A 5619-nucleotide genomic window follows, 5' to 3' on the forward strand; every position below is an offset into this window, starting at 1 on the left:
ATACAGTAATGAATTACTCCCCACAGTAGAAGTCAGATATTTTTTTTTGAATGTGACGTATACATGGCAAGGCGAAAGAATTAACAACATACATTAATAGCTGATAATATTTTTGCATCTAGCCTCCTAAGTTATCATACCTACCCTAGTGAATACTACACCTGTTCACGATAAATGCTGACACTCTTATCTTGTACTATCTGTAAACTTTTTTAATACCTTGGTATTCCTATATGTCAGTGACTCCGATATGACAGAATTGTAAAATGCAACAGAGATCGATCGGCCCTCTAAATATATATCAGCTTCACTTTTGTAATGCAGTAACAACATTGTGCAATGCTGCATAGATTGATCCAGCAAACATGTGGAAAGTTAAGTAGGAAATACATTACAAATAACATACCAATGTTACAGAGAGTCGCACAAATTATTTCACCCCTAGAAGAGTAAGAAATTAAACAGTAAACGAGAAAGATTACAGAAGTGTGTTTACTTGCCAAGCTGTAGAGATGCTGGTTCTTTGAATAAAAGATAATCCCATTCACACTTCCCATAATCCGTAAAGTCTCTCTGCTGGTAGAGGCGGATTTGACCTAGCAACAGGCATTGTACAGCAGATTCAGTGATATTGAGATCCTTAACAGAATTTATTAAGTGTTATAATAGAGTCTCTGAAGCAAATATCAGAGATGGCAGGAACCATCTGACAACAGAGAACAGTAAAACTACCTGCTTAAATCTTATACTGAGAGATAGATCCTAGACACCCAAACAATGGTGTAACTACCGCCATTACTCCAGCCAGTAACAGGCCCTATTTACTTACCGATCCTGGCAGGGCCGGGATCGGTAAGTGACACTGTGGGCCCTACAAACACTTTTCAGACCCCCGAGTATTATGATCGGAGGCCCGGGAGAGATAAGAAACATAAAAAACACTGTTACTTACCTCTCCTCGATCCGGGCAGGCTTCAGGCCTAATTGTCTGACGTCTCATGAACCTGGCCTGCATCCCGGGTCATGTGACGTCTGACGTAATTGAAGATGGACTACAGCGGAGGCTGACAGCGGAGGACTGCAGCGGAGCTGGAAGATAGGTGAGTAACAGTGTTTTTTTTATGTTTTTCTCCCCCTGGGTCTCTGTTGATTATACTCTGGGGTCTTTTCAGAATTATTCATAATTGTTCATAATTGTTTATGAGTGTCCACAGTGGGGCATAATACTGTGTGGAGGGGCCACTATGGGGGATAATACTGTGTGCAGGGGCCACTAAGGGACATAATACTGTGTGCAGGGGCCACTATGGGACATAAAACTGTGTGCAGGGTCCACTATGGGGTATAATACCGTGTGCAGGGGCCACTGTGGGGCATGATAGACTGCACAGGAATGTGTACGAGGGGGTTGGTTGAGGTCTTTGGTGTCTGTGTCGGTCGGGGTGGGCCCCATGTCAAAAGTTCACCACAGGGCCCCACCATTCCTAGTTATGCCACTGCACCCAAATGCCTTTACCAGAGCCAGCCGCAAAGCTAGATAGACTTGTGCTGAATTTGGGCCCAAGTTATAACCACTGAAACTGGTACAAGAAATACACTTCACAAACTGAAGTCAAACTAAAACCCACAATACTTTACAAGGCAGATCAGAACCAAGAGGGTAAATCAGATGAATGGACATTCAAGTCAAAAGTCATTCCAAAAGCTACAATCAGGAGGCAAATGGATTTCCAGTGACAAGCCAAAGGTCAGGTCCGAGAGGAAACATCAGAGCTACAATAAGAAGACATGCAGATTTCTATTAGCAAGTCAAAGGTCAATATAAAGCAGTCCAGCAAAAAAAAACAAGATAAGCCACACTAGGTGCAACCAAATAGCAGGCAGCTATCTGAGGAGGAAGAGGGTTTAAATAAGCCTCCTCAGCTGCTAACTGGATAAGCTTAGAACACTGAATACTATAAAAACGTCACAGGTAAGCATGGTAACCTTAAAGCAACAGCAACTAAACTGAGATTTCCGAATTAAGACTATTATATGAATGTTTTACTAGTGATGACTTCAACTATCAAATGACAAGTTTTCTAAAAAGTTCATGTCTATTTAAAAAAATAATAATACTAATAGTTTTTTACATATGGGTCGATAATGCTTCAACATTATAATAGCAACAAAAATGGAAAAAGTGATTCTTACCTAATTGATTGTATTATTTTTACATTGTAAGCCCAAGTGTTCTTTCTCTAATTAGAATAATATAGCCATGACTTGCAGGTACAGGTTTTCCCATAATCTGATCCAGTTTTTTTAAGAAAACTAATTACCAGAAGTTCTAAACAAGCGCAGTTTATTTCTTCTTTGTTAGGGCTGCCAAGTAAATTAGACACCACTTTATACATCTTAAGTAGTAAATGTCCATGCATATAATTTTATTGTTCTACATCTGCGCACCCTGTGCTACCACCATAATAACTGTTTCACACTGAAATGTCAACAAACATTCAAGATTACAAGTATTACATAGATTGTATTTTGCCTGCAAATGTTTCTTCTTCCATGTGTAAGCTATTTTCAGGTCATTGATACACCAGCCTTGATAAATCTGCCCCATTGTGTTCAGAGAAGTTATTACGCTTGGTATACAAAGTTATAAGTAAAACCCTAAAGCAATTGTATCATAGTCTCAAGCATAGTCCTTGATGGGTAAACAATGCTGATGGTAGTCAGGAAGAAGCATGATGGTAGTTAATCTCCCTTTTAATTTGTGATGCATAGGTTGTACATCAAAAGACAGGATGGAGGACTGTAAACATAACACCTCTGGGACTCAAACTGCCAAAGTGGCACACAAGCACTATTACTTATAGAGATGCACAACTGGATAAGACTTAGCTATGCAGGGTCATGTTGGAGAGACTGCTCAGACCCAGAACCTGGACTCTATTTTCCCTCGGATGCTGTAAAGATACTGGGCAATCGCTGTTGTTGTATAGTATTTGCATGTTTCATTAGATATTATAATATAACTGGAGTTACACTTGATGTTTTATTTTCATAAGAATGGAAAATCGCTTTAATACTAACTAAAACCGTCATTTATTGTATGCAATAAAATAAACATTAATACTGTCAAATAAATTGAGCATTAATACCACACAATAAAATGAACAGTAATACAAACATTAATACGTTATGATAAATGTAAAATGACTACAGTATAATGGATATTTCCAATGCACAATTAAACATACCGTTCAGTCATTCAATAAAATAAATTAGTTTGTGCTGCACAATAAAATGAAAGTTCATTCCACAATATAATATTAACTATATTCGCCTACAATAAAATGACCCTTCAATTTGGACTTGGGAATCAATTTAAGATAAGTAATACCATGCTATGAAACAAGCTAGCAGCCAGGAAAATACCAGGCTAAACTAGAAGTATCAGGCTAACAATCAGAGTTAACACCAGGAAAACATTTCCATACTGTGTACTACATATATTCCATACAATAATCAGACTTTATTCATTGCAGTTATTTAGTTAAAATTATTCTTCTAGACATTCTACCACTACCAAAATCATCTTAAAAACCTTATGCAAATGAGATGTTAGATACACACATAGTATGCCTGCCAGAGTATCCGTGTTTGACTGTGGTTGTCACCCTTAACATAAAGATAGCCCTGACCACAGGTAAGGACAAATGCTCTGGGAAAACATGGCCACACCCCAGAGGATCCAAAATGTTCATTCACACAAAGATAAAAATCTGATTTTCTCTGCAGAAAGGCTACAGTCTGACACTAAATGGTATCCTCACTATTTTGCTAACAGCGCCTACCACTGCATATAAGGGGTTTGGGTTTTGGTGCTTAGACTTTCTAATATTTGTTTTAAGTATTTTGTACTTGTTTGTCAGGTCCCACATCATTAGCTAGCAAACTTTGGCTGATGGCGGGACCTGGGATCTAGGGGGCCCACTACTCAGTTAAGAATTGAAAACATCAGCTTTATTAACAAAACAGCCTTAGGGGGCGTTCACACTACCGTTGGTGTCCGATTGCAGTGTCCGTTGCTACTGTCCGTTCAAGATTTTAGCAACGGACACTAGCTGTGTCCTTTACAATTTCCATTCATTTCAATGGGATTTCATCTGTTGTCAGTTTGTGTCCGTTTGTGTCCTTAAGAGTCCGTTAACAACCATGTCCGTTTTTTCAAGCGGACAGAGAAATCACACATGCAGGATTTTTTTGTCCGTTTGAAAAAACGGACAGAAAGTGTCCGTTTTTTTTTTTAACATTGAGGTCTATGGGCAACGGACATATAACGGACAGTAACTGATGGCCATCAGTTACAGTCCATTATTTTCTGTCCGTTTATTTTCTGCACATGCTCAGAAAGCATAAACAGCAAAAAAGAAAAAGCGGACAGTATAAAAAACGGACACCAACTGATGCTAACTGATACTAATGCGTCCGTTTTTTTTTTAACTGATCCATTAAATGGATCAGTTAAAAAACGGACACATTAACATCAATTAGCATCAGTTAGTGTCCGTTAATGTCCGTTATGATAGGTGTCCATTTTTTTTCTTTTAAACGGACACCTTCATAACGGACACCAACGGTAGTGTGAACGCCCCCTTACAGTCAGGGCCATAATGATTTCAGTTAAATGGGGTACGACTGCAACTGGGCTCGCCACCGTGGATCAAGTTATACTGTGTGGTTGCCATTGTGGAGTATATTATATTGCGTGGGGTGCCAGTGTTGAGCATATTATACTGTGTGGGGAAATTGTGGAGCATTATACTGTATATGGGCCATTGGGAGACATATTATACTGGGTGGAGCCACAGTAGACCATTATAATGTGGGGGGGGGGCTCTGGGGAACATAATACACTATTCACACCACATCCGATCTGTTTGATAGCAGTCGTGCACTACTATTAAAAGCTGTAATAATGCATGGTCATTATAAACAGATAATATGCATCCACTACCATTCACTGTAATGTTAAAGACAAGATGGAAACTTTCTTCTTGTCTTGTTATTTGTTTAAACAGAAGATAAAGTCCGAGCTGAAAGAGCATGTATTATGTCATCTTTAATTTTGCAAAATATCCTACACATAGCACTGACAACAAGCCCAAATACCACATAATGGCAGTGATTCACAAGAACAAAAATGTCTCTAACCTGAGGCATTACAAAGATGTTGAGGAGACATGCATATATTTGATTTTACATGGGAAAGAGAGAAGATTATTTCTTGTCTAAATTTATCTTGTCAAATGTGTTACCTTTGAGTTACAAATGAAAACAAATAAACTGCAGAATATCTGCTTCCATTATACCTATAGGGAAACCGCCAGAGTTTCTGTAGGTAGAATTGACATGTTGCGATTTCCAAAATCACAACAGTTTTGGAAATCACAGCATGTCTGCTGCACCTATTTTTCCACAGTGTGGGGATGGTATTCAAGTAAGAGCGGGGCTCCACATGGTGTAAACACCACGGTTTGCCCACGGCAGAAACACTGCAGAAAAAAAACTGGTGTTTTTCAGTCACAGCAGAGTGGATGGAATTGTAGTGAATCCCATCGCCACTTT

The sequence above is a fragment of the Leptodactylus fuscus genome, chromosome 2 (assembly GCF_031893055.1).
Source record: "Leptodactylus fuscus isolate aLepFus1 chromosome 2, aLepFus1.hap2, whole genome shotgun sequence".
NCBI lineage: Eukaryota > Metazoa > Chordata > Amphibia > Anura > Leptodactylidae > Leptodactylus > Leptodactylus fuscus.